Genomic DNA, 16,634 nt, shown 5'->3' with positions numbered 1-16,634 from the left:
CATTACAAATATAGGCATTTTTATTGAGTGTGAAAGAGTGACTTAGAATGTTAAATTATACTTGAGGGCATTTTGGGGAGAACTTTTTTGCCACCGTGACAAAAAATTTTTGGCGTTCCACAAGGAACGCCAGATCCCAGATGCTGAAGCCTGGGGTCTGAAGCCAGGGTTAGGACCAGGCAGAGGAGAGAAGCGCCAGTGCCCCAGTAAGAGAGATGTTGTGCAAGATGCTGGCAAGTTATGGCTGATCTTGTGGGCCAGTGGAGGGAGGCTGGGTTAGAGGGCTGGCCTAGTTCAGTGGGTGGTGACCCCGGATACACATTATAGTGACCTGCGGAGCTTTAAAAAAAAATCTGTGCCCAATTTATACGGTGACTGACAAATAATAATGTACAACTGAAATTTCAGTTATAAACTATTATAACCTCAATAAAATGTAAAAAAAAATCTGTGCCCAGATCCTAGCAGCCCAATTAAATCAGAATCTCTGGGGGAGACACCAGGCACTCAAGCATTTGTGTCTTGTGGCTAACGCTCTGCTGGTGACTCTAATGTGAAAGCAGAAAAAATAGAACTCGGGCCAGGAGTGAGGTTGCCCCTTCTTGCTGAATTGTACCTGACCTGGTGCAAATGAAAACACACACACATATGTACATACCTACACTCATGTAAAAACTGTGGTCAATACTGCCATTTTAAACAAAAAAAAATCTTTAGTCTAGATGCTGTCCGGTGTCATCATGACTCTTGTGGATGTGTTGATGAAGTCGTATGCAGAAGACAATTGTGATGGTATTTCAGCCTTAGGCTAATCTCTAGGGCTTATGCACAAGTGCTTAACTATTTTCTTTTTTCTTTAACCCATTATTGATTTCTTTTTGGATGTATAGGAAAAAAAGATTCTGGAGATACAGAACCAAACAAACTAGGGCTTTCTCATCCTACAAAGTCAGTATCCCTGTCATTCACCTCTTCATCATTCTTATCTGGTTTCCTCTCACTAAAAGTAATGTTATGAACCCCTTCTTTCTTTGAGGGTCTCTCTCTGCCAGTCTCTTGGCTGGGGGCATCAGCAAAAAGTTGAGAAGTTTCTTCTTGTGCCTTTTTTTAAGAGTTTGCCTACAGAGTATCTTGTGAGATGGGGGAGCCTACAAGGCTTTTTCTAGAAGTTTCTATCCTTCTCAGGGATTTGCTCCCATGGAGGGTAGGGTCATGGTTCTGAATTAGGCATCTTCTTGCTGATGCTGGTTAGTCAGACACGTTCTGACTTCAGAGTCCTAGCCCCCTGTTCCCAATGAGCTGGTCACCAGGTGATGTAGCCCAAGAAAAAAACATCATAAGGTTTGGGGATGGGGCTTCCCTCTCTCTGTGTGCAAGAAACAAACCTCGATCCAGATTGGAATTGAAAAAACTGAAACGAAAAAATCCAACCCTTTTCAGAAGCTCCAACCCTTCCCTGTCCCTGGGTGACCCTTAGCCCATCACCCAGTGTTACCTCCAGGGAAAACCCTGCCTAAAACCCTGGTCCTAAGAAAACCCCTACTCTGAGAAGGAACCTGGGCAGCACTGTTGGGCCACAGCTGTTCTCATGGAAGGAGCTAGTCTAGGGATGACAAGGCAGGCCTCTGAAATCTTCCAAGGAGGTAAGGAGAAAAAAATAAAGATTCCTCATTTACATTGAGAGTAAACTTCCTGCCCTATTCAACAATGAGGCATTCAAAATCCGCCTGAGTAAAAGTCCCCTGATGCAACTGCAAGGGTGAGCAATTTCATGTCAGGCTGTTGTTATGGGGTTTATACATGTTCTAGCTAGGGCTTGAGGTGAAAATCGGAGCCAAAAACAATAGCCCTAAACCCCACATGCACAGAAACCTCATTCCAGCCAAGTTTCCTTAAGAGAGAGCACAGCAGACTTTTCACAAACAGAGTGACTTCAAAGGTAGGCTTGCATCACTCGCCTCCCCCACTTGACACTTCCCCTTTGCCCAGACCTGGCTCTTGTGTTTCTTGGTTTACTTTATGAGGTTCTCACACACACATCGCAAAGCAATTATCCGAGCTCGCAGGCCAACAGGAAAGTAATTGTAACTGAGTACTTCCTTTGTCAGGCGCTGAAGCTGGCCCCTGCAATGGTGACAGAAGGTGTGCCGGGCAACTAAGCACCCAGCTACCGGCAACCCCTCCCCCTACAATGCTCTCAGACTGAATTCCCCAGAGAGGAGGACGCCAGTGGGATGGGGGAATGGGGGAATTTTCTTACATCACTTGACGTGCTTGCTTTCACTCCCAAAATCCTGAGTCATGCCTGAAGCCGTATTGCCTCGGGTCTCTGGCTGAAATCAGAGGTTATAGATTTGGAAACCTGACTCCATCAGCTGACTCTTGGCCAACTCATCAGAGGAAATGTGTATTATTTTAGTCGCCCCTCTTCAAGCTGAAATGCCTTCTAATTGAGGGGATTACGCGAGGAAAGTGGCTCTGTAGTGGCTTAGTAAGCCGATGCCACGCTAGTGAACAATATTTGACGTTTGGTGAGTTTACAGAAAGGGCAGTCTCTCTGTTTGTTTAAACCGAGATTAAGTGAAAGGAAAAGTTTTTCTTTCCCATCCCAGGACAAATGTGAAACACATGTTTTCCCTTTTGACTTTGTAGTACAAGCCTCACACAATTCTCCCCACCCCCCTCAGCTCTGAGTTTTCAAGGCTGGTAGAATATTTCCTCTCTTTGGCAGCCAAAGCCAATATAAGCCTTTGTATTTCCAGACAGTGGAGACCATGGTCATGGCCCAGTTGATTCCAGGTAACTGTGTGGGGGATTTTCCTGGGCCTACCATTTTACCGGTAGGCGGGATGGTAAGATCTAGTACAAGGAATCCTGTGTTCAAGTCATAGCTAGGCCTTTGCGTGTGTGACCTCCCTGAGCCCCACTTTCCTCAGCTGCAAAATGAAATTTGTTGAACTTGAAATGTCTCCGGTAATTTCCAACTCTGGAAAGACTGTTGGTTCAGGTTGGTTTTTCTGGTACGTGGGAGACATTCCTAGTTGAGGGCACCCTTAGCATGGGCTTGGGGCAGTGTGGGAGACCTCAGTCAAGGAGCCTGCCCTGCCACTGACTCACCGTGACCTTGAACAGTTCACTGGCCCTCTTTGTGAGTCCTTCTCCTTATCTGAGAGAGGAGGTTTGACAGTTTTGCCCCTGACATAGCACTTCAGATACGTGACAAGCCTGAATGAGATGAGGGTATAAAGTACTTTGGGTTCCTCAGACTAAAAGGATCATTCATCTTGGAAGATAAGTTTAAAAAAAAAATGCTAGCCCCAAAATATTTTTTGTATTATCTCAAGAATAAAATAATGAAAATCAATATTCTTTACTCTTGGCTTTCCTTCAATAGCTAGCTACTGGTTCAGGGAATGCAAGCATCAAATGACCGATGTGGGCTGTGAAAATCAGGATTTCTCCCCTCTATGTTAGCCAAAGCAGTGTTTTTTATCATGTTACTACTCTGCTCAGAAACCTTTGAGATTCCTCTTGCCTCCAGGATTCAGTCCAAACTGACATTCAATTCCCATTATGACCTGGCTTCAACCTGCATTATTTATCACCTCTCCTTCCTAAAATCCTAGAATTCACTGGAATCTCCACAATGATGCCAGAATCGCCGCTGTAAACCTCTCCTCGCAAGTGGGCAGCCAGTTGCTGCTTGGACTTAACGGAGGAGAGAAGCCTCTGATACTCAAAGCAATCTGGCCTTTTTCAAATCATCCCTAATCGTTAGAAACTTCTCCCCTATGTTGAATCAGAATCTGTATCATCATAAATCCCAGCCACTCATAGGTCCTCTAGGAGCTACTCCAATTCAGCGTCATTCCTCTTCCTCAGTGTCTGAAGACAGCCATCATGCCACCCCAGAGAAATCTCTTTTCCAGACTAAACAACTGCAGTGTCTTTAACAGATTTTCATTGACTTGGTTTTCCAATTCCTAAATGTCATTGTCCTTACCTTTCCCTGGACTTGCTTCAAATGGTCAATGTCTCTTAAAAAAAAAAAAAAGTGACGCTTTGGGGCCAGCCCAGTGGCATAGTGGTTAAGTTCACGCACTCTGCTTCAGCAGCCTGGGGTTTGTATGTTCGGATCCCAGGCACGGACCTATGCACTACTCATCAAGCCATGCTGTGGCAGTGTCCCATATATAAAATAGAGGAAGAGGGGCACAGATGTTAGCTCAGGGCCAAATATTCCTCAGCAAAAAGAAGAACATTGGCAACAGATGTTAGCTTAGGGCTAGTCTTCCTCACCAAAAAAAAATGTGACCCTTTGAACTAAATGCAATGTTCTAAATGTCAACTGGCTGGTGGAGCTAGTTTCTCCTTTGTTTTTATAATAGTTAGGTTAGGTAAGAGATGTGACAATAATTCAGTGGCTTAAAGAATATAGAATGTTTTTTCTCTCTCAGGTAACTGTCCGAGTTGAGTGATCCAGGTTATTGAGTGGCCCTGCTCTCTGCAGACATTCAGAGACTCAAGCTCCTTCCAGGCTCTGCTATTCCATGAGGTATTCTGGCCCAAGAAGGGTTGTTGCCAAGTCCCAGATGCAGCCAGCAAGAAAAGAAAAAGCACAAGGAAGGGGTGTGCCCAACTCTTAAGGACCCCAGCTCCCAACACAGACCATTGGTCAGCATTCCACTAGAGAGAACTCAGTCCCATGGCCATAGTCAGCTGCAAGGGAGCTTGGGAAATGTAGCACAGACAGGCAGCCCATCACTAAGGAAGAGTGGGACAATGGATGTTGGCAGCCACAGATATGGACAAGCCTCATTGGTCTTTCCAGGAACACAGTTTCTTCTACACTCAGGGCCAATGCACTCTCTATCCTGCCTGGAATGTTCTGCCTCCCTCCCTGTCCTTCCCTTCACATGGCCTCAGCTTGAACGCCACTTTATCAGAGAGGCCCACCCTGACCACCCCAGGAAAAGTGGGTCCCTCCTCACTCTCTTTCCAACCTTCATTTGTGTCCCTCCAGGCTCCTGTTGCAAGTTGTAGTGATTTTTTGTGTGTTTGTGTCTTTCCCCTAGTAAACCCCAGGCTGCACGAGGGCAGGAACTCTGCCCATTGTGTTCTCCAGTGTGTTCACTGACCAACCCAGTGCCTGACACATATGGAGGGCTAACTAAGGATTTGTTGAATTAAAGAATATAAGACACTGTATGTTTACTAAATACAGTCATATTGTGGTAGACTAAAAGGTCTCTTTTCACCTCAACTATTGCTGAGAAATATTTCTCCTGCTTCTTGAGAAGTCAATTTTTTGACCCCGGATACAGTAGTTTACATTTATACCTAATATTTCAGCTGCTTGTTTTGTCCATCATTCTAGGCCAAAGAGATGTCTTTTGATATATCAACTGATACATTTATTTTTCCTTTCCAGTTTCATCTTATCTGAAACACTGTTAGAGGCATCCTGTGTGTTTCCTTATGTCACTGGCAAACATCGATGAAGATGGAAAAAAGAAACGGGCCAAACGTGGAGCCCCTGTCAGTCCTAGAGCCCACCCTCCATCCTACCGTCAATCCATCAACAGCTCTCTCTGGGACAAACGTTTACTCAGACAAAGCATGCTCTTGACAAGAATCTCACTGAGGCTAGCTCTGTCAGATGCCCTGCTGAAATGCGATGCACGTAGAATTCAGGGCCTTCCATTCCACTCCTGTTCAGGACCATAGAAATTTCCAGCCAATCACAAGAATCCCTTTGACAACATCCTCTAGTTTACCAGTCTAGCAACCTTACAAAAAACAGGAAATGACTAGTTCTTGGTGAATCCATGCTTAGTGACTCGTAACAATTATTGTTCTCTCATAAGTGTTTACAAATCTTTAATTCATAATTTCTCCTGAAACTTTTCCAGGATCTACCTTCCTCTCCTTTCTGGAAACCCTGCCACATCAGTCTATTTTCTGTTTCCACACATCCCTCCATCCTCACACCTCTGAGCAGTCCCTCCTCTGTTCCTCCTGGGAGGAAATGCTCTTCCTACCTAACTCTGAATATCCAGATTCTGAGCTCCCCTCAAGATCTAGCTCAAAAGTCACCCCCTTTGTGAAGCTGTCCCTCACCACTCCAGGCCTCTCTATGCTCTGGGTCCCTGTGGTATTTGTTAACCCTATCCCTCCTCAGGGCGTGGCGCTGCCACTCGGGCAGACTTTCTGAATGGCACAGGCCTTCCTCTCCTGATGCCCATCCTGTGCCTTGCACGGAACCCTGTCCCAACAAGGTGTGTGGATTGAGTTGACCACTGAAAATCAGCATCCACTTATGCCCAGAGACTAGCTCTTCATTAAAACTTCAGCCTAAGCTGTGTTCAAGGGCCAATGATGTGGTCTTCCAGTGTGACTGGAAATTAAAAAAAAATTTTTTTTTTTGGTAAAAGAAAAATTTGGTAAAGTATTATAAAGTCTCAAGGAACCTGTAGAATTATTAGATTTTTCACACTAAGGGAAAACAATCTGTTTGATGTAACATTCTGGGAACTCAAGATGGGTAGTGAAAGATGATTAATCTAAACTACAACATTGACAACATCCTGAATGTTCCAGCGGCCGAGGAGACAAATCAAAATTCAGAGCTACAAGCAAAATATTTTCAGAAGGTTTACTTACCTTTCAGAAGCATATTTAGATTTACAAAAGATTTCAAGTAGGGCTTCTTTACCTTTGTAGATTTAAAATGATTTAATTTCCATATAACTTTGGAAGAATAAGTCAATGTTATAAATGCAGTCCACCTGCATTTACCTTCCCTCAAGTGGCATCAGAATCTGACTGAGATGCTGATGCCACAACCTACCATATTTGAGAGGAATAAGTTAGTTCTAGAGCCAGCCCTGATGGCCAGGTGGTTAAAGTTCAGTGCTTGCTGCTTTGGTGGCCCGGGTTTGCTTCCCAGTCGCGGAACCATACCAGCTGTCTGTCAGTTGCCATGCTGTGGCAGTGGTTCACATAGAAGAACTAGAAGGACTTACAACTAGAATATACAACTATGCACTGGGGCTTTGGGGAGGAAAAAAAAAGAGGAAGATTGGCAACAGATGTTAGCTCAGGGCGAATCTTTCCCAGCAAAAAAACAAAAAGAAAGTTAGATCATTGAGTCCAATTCCTCCCAACTGCAATTGAAAACTTTGTACCCTGGAGGGGAGGGGGCTCAGAAAGGAATGAATCTGCCACTGCTAGATCCCCTGGACCTGCCACAGCTCTCACAAAAGGAGCCCCCCCTCTTCCCAGCTTCCCGGGACCTGCCACCTCCCTCAGACCAGAAAGAAACTTTCCTTTCTATCGAAATGCCGATGACTCTCATCATAAAAACGTCTCATTATAAAACCCCTCTCTGCTGCTTGCTTTCTGAGCTTTGATAAATCCTGGATTAGTATGAAAACCACCCAGGCACTGACTCTCCACATTTCCCAATGAGCTGTCTGGAGCTGGCTTCTTCTTCATGAGTAACTTCCCCAAATGTTTGGAAAATTGCCCAATGCCATGAACTTACGACCACCAGATAAACTTCTCAGAGCCCGGGGAGAAAACTCATCACAATGTCAGTCTCGAAAGCTCGCTCATTTCTTGTTCGCTCTTTCTTCACTCTCTCTTGCTCACGGCAATTCATGCCCCTTTTATTCACTAGGAATGGAATTTGAGTTTCCAGCTATCACCAAGAACTTACACCAGGTGGCTTCTCAGCCTGCTCTTAGCTTTGCTCTTATGATTTTTCTGTGACAGGACATTCAGAGATTAGGAGGAAGCCGATTTTCCAGTTATTTCCATTCAGTGCTTCACTATCTTCAAACATGTCCATCCATATTTGTAGGAACTTGCCATGCTGCAGCTGTTCTCACAAAAGGGCCACATTGAAGTTTTCGATCTTAACACTTTCCCTGGCTTTTACTTCATCTGAGCTCGGGGCCTCTTTCACCATTTCCAGAGTTTCTTTCCAGCTTCCACTTTTCCTTCCCTCATTTCCTTATGCTCTTCTTTCCTCTGGGGTGAGCCTCCATGACACGAGCGCCTCAAGCCTTACTGGAGTGAGGTTGCCTCTGTTACCCCCTTAGCAGGTATTAGGCTGAGACGTGAACAGAGCAACGTGGAACTTTATAGCGGCATCGAAAGGCAGCACCATGGGAGTGGCCGCAAGAAAGAACCTTTCTGGGCTGGTCAAAGGCATACAGTTAAAGCAGCTGGGTGAACTTAATGTCCAGAACCCACACCCAGAAGCCAGCTGATTTGTAAATGTGCCTTCCCATCTACAGAATGGTAAATGAAATCTGCCTGAAGTGTAAAGAAAAATTTGATTCTTTTTTCTTATTGTGGTAAAATATATATAACATAACATTTTACTATTTTAATCATTTTTAAGGATACAGTTCTGTGGCAATAAGTACATTCACGTTGTTATACAACCATCACCATCATCCACCTCCAGAACTTTTTCATTTTCCCCAACTGAAACTTTGTACCCATTAAACACTAACTCCCATTCCTCCCTCCCACAGCCCCTAATAATTACCATTCTACTTTCTGTCTCCATGATTTTGACCATTCTAAGTACCTCGTATAAGCGGAATCATACAGTATTTGTCTTTTTATGACTGGCTTATTTGACTTAGCATAATGTCCTCAAGGTTTGTCCATGTTGTAGCATATGTCAGAATTTCCTTCCTTTTTAAGGCTGAATAATATTCTGTTGTATGGATATACCACATTTTGTTTATCCGTTCATTGTTGATTGATTCTGGTTTTTTATAATAGTGAAGTTTGTATTTTAACAATTGGGGAGTTGGAGAGGCAGTGAAGTATGGTGGGAAAAGCATTGAACTAGACATCGGGAAACCTCAGTCTTAGTTCTGGCTCTTCAGCTAGTGACCTTGGACTGATGGTTCTCAACAAAGTGGGTTGGAGGAACCACTACATCAGAACCAGCTGGGCTACCTGGGGGGATGGCAGACTCCTTGGATCCATCTTTGGGAAGGGAGCCCGAGAATCTGCATTTCTAAAAAGCTCCTCAGGTGTTTTGCATATTCAAGTTTGAGAACTACTGCTCTGGGCCTCATTCTTCCATCAGGGCTAGACCACAGACTTTTTGAACTGGGCTGCACCCTTGCTCAGAAGAATGCCAGGGTTTCATAGAGGGACAGTGGGGACTCTCAGGTGGACGGGTGTGAGGCCCAGAGCGAAGGGGACTCGGGTCCCCGCCCCTACGTGCTTTGTCTCTTTTGCCTCTAAGAGTCCATAGAGGTCTTAAAAGCAAATTTAAAACCAGTAGGATCAATATTAAAAACCACTTCTACTGAAATTAAATGAATTTCAAAATTACTAAATGTATTTTAGTAATACAAAATTACTACAAAATTACATTTAGTAATTCAAAATTACTAAATGTATTTTTGAAATTATCATTGAGTTTTAAACATGATTGTTGTATAAACTTAACTGGTTTTGAATTCTCTTGTTTGAGATTTAACATAAGGTTGTTTTAATTTCATTGTAAGCTCTGGCAAGTGTTTCCATAGAGCTTTGGCTGTCCCTCCTGCCCAGCTGCCGATCGGCCATCTCTGTAAATGAGCATTTGGTGTGTACATTTAGTTCTACATGTGCACTGTAGAATATATATTTTGGTCCATATGTCATAACTCTGCCTAATCTCAATATTTCTGATTCTTGATTGTAAAACATGATTGCAGACTTGAGGGCAAAGCTGGTGTCTGACTCCTACCAGCTCATCATGGCTCCACTTGGGCCTCGGTTGCTCGCAGACAAGTCCCTTAACCTCTTTGTAGGGGACCCCTCTCTTTGGGAAGAGCCCAGCCCCACTCCTCATGGCCGCAGGGTCAGGGGAATGGGCCCCTGTGCAGTGCGATTCCCACCCCTGCCCAGTCACTGCAGTTGCACCCCCACCTGACTCAGCTGGGCCATCAGACCATCTCCCCTGAGGACCTGTGCCTGGTCCAACGGACAGCCTGTCAGCCTCCTCCTGTGCCTGGGCCTGTGACTGTTGGCCTTGGAGCCATGGGCGGCCATCTTTGGCCAAGGGACTGGGTATCAGAAAGAGCCATTATGAAGAGAGAGAAGAATGAGTTGTATGTGTGGGAAGAAGCAGAAACATGAAACCCTGGCTTTCTAAAGCCTTGGCAGCTTCTAGCTCCAGTCCCTTTCCAACAATTGACTACACGCCTTGGGTTCCATGAGACATCCCTGCACAGTTATAACAGATTCTCATCCTCTTCCTTTTTTTTTTTTTTTTTGCTTAAGCTAACCCAGCATGGTTTCTGCCACTTGCAATTGTAGAGTTATAACTAATATACCCTGTAAAGTATGAGTCCAATCCAGTTCATAGGAGTATTTTAAGAATAAATTGAGATATTTGTATGAATATGCCATAGAAATATTAATGTGAATTATCTTATGATATTATTATTATTATTTTATTATTATTATTATTATTATGAGTTCCCCTTTTCCCCTTTGGAATTAAAAAATACCATATTCATCGGCCAGACTTAATATTCCAAAGTTACTCTTTTATTTGGAATAAGACATTGAAGGCTGAGGGGATTTTGAGATGCAAAGAAGAGGGTGGGGATTTTGAAACGCAAATATTTTCAAGTAAGAGTAACATACTTAAATAATTGAGCACTTTATGTGTTTCAGGAAAGGTGCCAGGAATATTCCTTCATTCCTTTCTTGCTTGCCCTGAGTCAGGAGTGGGGCTAAGGATCTGTGTGGTTCAGGCCCCCAGAGAGCTACCAGCAAGCAAGGGGTGGGCAGCCAGCAGTTACAGTGTGTTCCAGGTGCTGGGATGGGAAGGAGGACAGGGGAGGGCCACGGAGGAAGGCATCTGACCCGACTCAGGAAGACTTCCTGGAGAAAATGACGCTTAACTAATGAATGAATAGAATGAAAAGAATGAATAGAAATTAGAAAAGCCACTGGGAGAGAGACTGCTGTAGAAGAGAAAACAGCCTGCTCAGTGCCCTGGAGGTAAAGGAAAACGTGGCCCATATGTGGCCCACATGCAGCACTGAGCCTTGGGGACGCCTGTGACGTGAGCAAGGACCAGAGCATTCAGAGCTCATGGGCCACATCAGGGAGTCTGGACTTGACTCTGAGGCCCTGGGGAGCTACTGGAGGTTTTAGGTAGGGGATAAATCTGATCATACTTGTACTCTGGAAAGATCTCTTTGGCTAGGGTGGAGAATATGTGGTGGGGACCGGATCTGGAGGCAGAGAGATTGGTCAGAAGGCCTCTGCAATAATCTGGGCAAGAGAGGATGGTGGCTTGAAATTTGCTTTAGGAGATAAAGAAGGGTTTAGGGGGAAGAGAAGGAATTCAGGTGATATATATAACATTCCGAATGATTTCACTTGATCCTCATTTGTAAAGAATTATTATCTCCATTGCACAGGTGAAGCTCGGGGGGGCTGAATTGCTTGCCCAAGCTCACATAGCTAATAAGTGGTCCCGAGGGGTTTGGGGTATTAGACTATTATGTCATTGCCAGCTCTAAGTCTCTTAGCACAAATTGGCCCCCTAGTAGGACTCAGAGAAATGAGACACAGGGTAAGTGAGTTTAATTGTGGGAGAAAAGGTCTAGGTTCAAGGCACAAGAGGTTATCCAGGAGAGCAGGCCTGGGTGTGGTGTGCCTCAGGGAGTCCTGGGAGAATGGGAGGTAGGGGGACAGTAGGCAGCAGGACTCTTAGGAGAGGAGCATTCAGGACAAGGTAGAGGGACACCAGGACCAAAACGTTGACTATTTAACAGAATCATTTAACTGATCAGTAAGCCTTGGAGAAAGATAGCCTTTGACGCTATGTGGCGCTACATTAGAGCTGGACAAGGTGTGGAAGAGGGGGTCTAAGAGCGAGGGGAGAGCAAGGCCATGGTTCGTGTGTCACAGCACTCAGACCCAGGTCCTGCATACACTATGTGATTCGGGGAAGCCATTACACCTCTCTGGGCTGTGGACACTGGTCACTACCCACCTCTTGAGGCAATTGTGAAACTTCAACGAAGTGATATACATTAGAAGCACTTTGTAGATCCTACGTAAAGGATTCTACATTGTCCTGAGTGGTAGTTATTATTTACTCAAGTCCTCTCTGGCGACAGGTTGTTAGTCTGGTCCTCGCCACTCACTTTTCCTTGAATCTTCAACCCCTCCCTGGAAGGAGTCTCTATGGAATCTGAGAGAAGTGGTGACTCTCAACAGATAACAAGCTATTGGTTGGATGACCTGATTAGTTCCCTGTCCCAGTGCCTTGTCATTCTCCCAGGACTAGAAGACTCAGAAAGAAGTAGAACTAGTTTTCAAAACACTTGCAACAGGAAGAAAGAGAAAACAGATTTGACTTTAGTTTTAGGATCAAAGAAAAACTTCCTGTTATCCATTTGGCTGCCTGGTATTGCATCTTAAATTTCAAACAGCTCCTGCCAGCAGCAGCTCCAAGGGGACCTAGGACCAGCGACTGTAGACAAAAGGTAATTTAAAGGGAAAAAAAAAGAGGAGGTGGATTTAGGGGCTCAAGAATTCTGGTTTCCAAAAAAAGCCAAGTTTGACTTAGCAATTGAGATACACCTGATTTTCTGGTAGCACAACTCAAGTTAAAACATTGGACAGGAAGCTTGAAAGAGCAGCTCAGTTGCATGCAAACTCCAGGAGTTGAGTTTCTTGTGGATATTTATGTGCATGAGAAAGGCATTCCCGAGAGGGCCCTTTAAGAAGGTTGGCCCTTGGCCCCCCTCTCCACTTCCTCAAGTGCAAATGGGTAAAACAGCTTGAGGAAAGAGTGAGGATTGATGCAGCTGTGTTTCAAATGACTCGATGACTTAACGTTTTTTTTTCAGAGGTGGCGGTCATTCTTTGACTTTCCCTTTTGAATATTGTTTTCTGTTTCTGCCTCTTTAATTAGAGCTAGAAATTCAGTTAACAAGGAGGAAAAAAGAGAGTTTTCAAGTCAATTTCCTTGTGCTCCCAAGAGGTTTTGAGGTTAGGTTAGCACATATCTGTGCTATTTACCTCTCTGGCTGTTGACAGGATGGTATGTGACTTGGCCAAAAGCTGTCACCGGGCGTAGCAATGACCACTACTGTCTTGGCTTCAGAAACTGCTCTTTAATGTCTTGGCATATAACAATTTTGTTTACCAGGTAACTGGTTTTTTTCCGAACACTTATAATTATTATTTTTGCAACACCTATCAAAGAAAAGAAAGCAACCATGCCAGCATATGATTAGAGGCCACTGTGCTGTATCAAGGACTTCAGGTTTCCTGTTGACTAGCCTACATTTTGATTTGCACCAAGACTCACCCCCTCTGCCCCGCCCCTAAGAAACTGAACAATATGAAGTGGACGTAACATGACATGCTTTGAAGGGAAAAGTCACGCTATGTTTCTAGGCTACAACACTTTTTCAGGTCGCTTAAAAGAAAACAAGCTGAGTCCATTTTCAGGGAAGCTCTATGAGCTCAGGAAAATAAGGCATCAATTAAATCAGCAGGCCCACACCCCACCCCACCAATCATAAGTGTTTACAGACTTGGCTGGGCTGCTATTGACAAACTAGACTAAGACAATTGTTTGAATGTTTAATCAAATTAATATCTTTCTATGGGAGAATGTTCATAAGGTATAGCTAACTGAAAAAAAAAAAAGAGAGAGAGTCCACTAAATTAAATGCTTTTGTGTACACACACACACAAGGGAAATACACCAAAACGAGTGGTGGGACTATGGGTATTTTTTTTTTCTTTATACTTTCCTTATTTTTCCAAATGTTCTACCATTAGCAGGTATTATACTGATGGTAAAGCATGGTGGTTAAAAAGCACAGACTTTAGAGCCAGATTGCCCGGTTCGAATCCTGGCTCTACCACTTCCTGTGGTGATATTAAGCAAATTACTTAATTTCTGGGTGCCTCATTTTCCTCATCTCTAAGATGGGGATAAGGATTGTACCTATCTTATAGGGTTGTTATGAGAATTAAAGAGTTAATATGTATTAAGTCCTTAGAAAATGTCTAGCACTATCTAGCGTTTGCTAAATGAAGAAAACAATTTTTAATTTGGTCAAATTATAATTAATTTTCTCTAGAATGCTACTGGCCATATTTCTATGGCATTCATATTTTATGATACGTGTTGCTAAAGAGAGGATACATATAACCCAAAGCATATGTTTGTCCTCAGCTAATATAGTGAGGGTGGATGCAAGACATTCGATGGGTGGCTAAAATTCTTAGTTACTTGCCAGGTCATGACAAAGACCAGGGATTTCTCAAGGGTATACTCTGACCGCCCCCCCCCCCGACCCCCCTGCAGGCCATTTGGTCATAGCTGAATTACGGCAAGCCTAATTCCCTCTTAAACCACAAGTTGTGTTATCATGATTTGATTCATGACGTTCACAGGACTGGAAGGATCCTTGCCCTTTGGTAAATTATGCCCCCTTGCCCGGGTTGAAATGCCCTGTGTAAACCTGTGTTCGGTGATACGTGCTTCACTTCCTCACGTAGGCCTGGGAGGAGCAGAGGGAAATGAGAACCGGCTTTGTGGTAGATAGTCAAATAATTGTGAAATTGTTAATGACTGATAGGAGAAGATGAAGGATATAATGACGAAGCAAATGACTTCGGAAGGATCTTTTCCCAACATTGAGAGTATCTACACAAAAGCAAATCCATAAATATATACTTTATGTTGTCTTGCAGACGAAACAACTGAATGAATGAGCTCAATTTTGTAATAAAAAATGAGTTGGTGAGGTGTAGCCCAAGAACTGACAGAAAGAAATAAACTGAAAAAAAAGGAACAAAAGTGGGAGAGGATTGGGGGGTGGGCGGGGGGGGGGGGGGTAGGTTATGCCTCCCGCCTGGGGGATGGAGGACAAGATGGCACTGAAAATCATTTAAAACCACACTGATGCTGTTTCCTTTCAGCCAAGGGAAAAATATTTTAGAAAAAGGAAACTCCAGATCTCTTGTTTACCCAGCTGTCTGTACAAAGTGAATTATTCATGATTAAATGTGAATAATAAACCTATGCAAATATTTGTTGTATTCTCAATTTTGAGGAGGTTGGAGGAGCAGCAGGAAATGAAGTTACTTTAAAGTGATTTAGTAAACTATCTTCTTTAGAAATATATTGAGAAAATAGATTTTGATTGTTATTTATATATACCCCTCCCCCTCAAAAAAACAGGTTGTTTTCTCTTTAGGAGGCTATGTCCTATTGGAAATGACAGTCTAAAGCTTTTCTCTTAGTATCATGACCTTTATATAATTTCCTTAGAAACTAATTGTGAAAGTTTTTTTTTTTTTAATTTTCTGACTTTAGAGGGTTAAAAAGCTTACAGCAGAAGTTCTTCTATAATGAGAAACCTTAACTGACAAGTTTCCAAGTACTTGCTGCTTACTGTAAATTCTTACCTATAAATTTCAGTTATAGGTTTTTGATAAAGGGAATATTACAATAATACTGATACCTGGCAGTTTTAAGCTGTTTATCTTTTTGGTTACAGAATTGGTTTAACAGTTTCCATCAGAACTGTTAGACTTTTAGCTAGAACTAGGTTAGATTTTATGTAGCTTGTCCATTCTAAGAAACACTTAAAATCCAAGCAATAGCAAGATAATGAAAAATATTTTATCATCTTGCAACCTCTGTAACTTTTCACAGTCACTTTACATAATATATCATCACCATAATCTCTTAAGAGTTTATAGCATGCAAATGATTGTTCTATGTATACTGTAATTGTAAATAAGTTTGATTAATTAAAAAAACAACTTTCCCCTGGGTCCCATCCTTAAGGCTGAGTTCATTCTGACTGAAGCCCATGTTTCTGTTAACCATAGACTAGGTTCAGATGAATCTTGCTTTTGCTCAACTATAATCTCAATGTCTGGAAGAGGGGCCAGAGAACTGGTCTGGTCCCCCCTGGCTCCTGGGGGTCAGGCTCTCTCTGGAACCACTGATGAATGGGCTCTCCATCCTTCCTGCAAGTGATCCCAGAGCCCAGGCAGAGGGACTCCAGGCCCCACGCCAGATCTAGAGTAGACTGTCTGTCATCACCCACCACTTCTACCTCCTGGTGGTTAACAACCCTAGGTGGGTCACCATCCACATTTTGCAGCTAATGAAACAGGGGAAGAGAGGAGATAAGTGACTCTTCCAGAAATAAAGGGAGAACCAGGATTAAGATTAAAATCCAGGCTTTGATAAATCTCTAGTAAATTCTCCGCTTTACACTACCCTGCACCACCATCTAGAAACCGAAGAATTGGTGGTTTACCAGTAACTAGCACAATCCCTAGCACTACAGTTAATCTTCTGCCATTATCTTTTTCTTCTGCTATTGTCATTTCTGGAGATTTGGACAATGTGAAAACGGGTCATACAGAGGAGTCTACCCCTTGGCTTTGGGCAGCACTGCGTTGAAACCGATCTAGACTTCCAGAAAAGATAATTCTACCACCTTCTTTCGAATTTGAATGCTGCCTAATGCATCCTAAATCCTTTTTCTTTAATTCTATGTTGACTGGACATAACTATTTTCTTATTTAAAAAACACATCGAAATTGCA

The sequence above is a fragment of the Diceros bicornis genome, chromosome 35 (genome assembly GCF_020826845.1).
Source record: "Diceros bicornis minor isolate mBicDic1 chromosome 35, mDicBic1.mat.cur, whole genome shotgun sequence".
Classification (NCBI taxonomy): Eukaryota; Metazoa; Chordata; class Mammalia; order Perissodactyla; family Rhinocerotidae; genus Diceros; species Diceros bicornis.
This window is presented reverse-complemented; position numbering follows the sequence as displayed.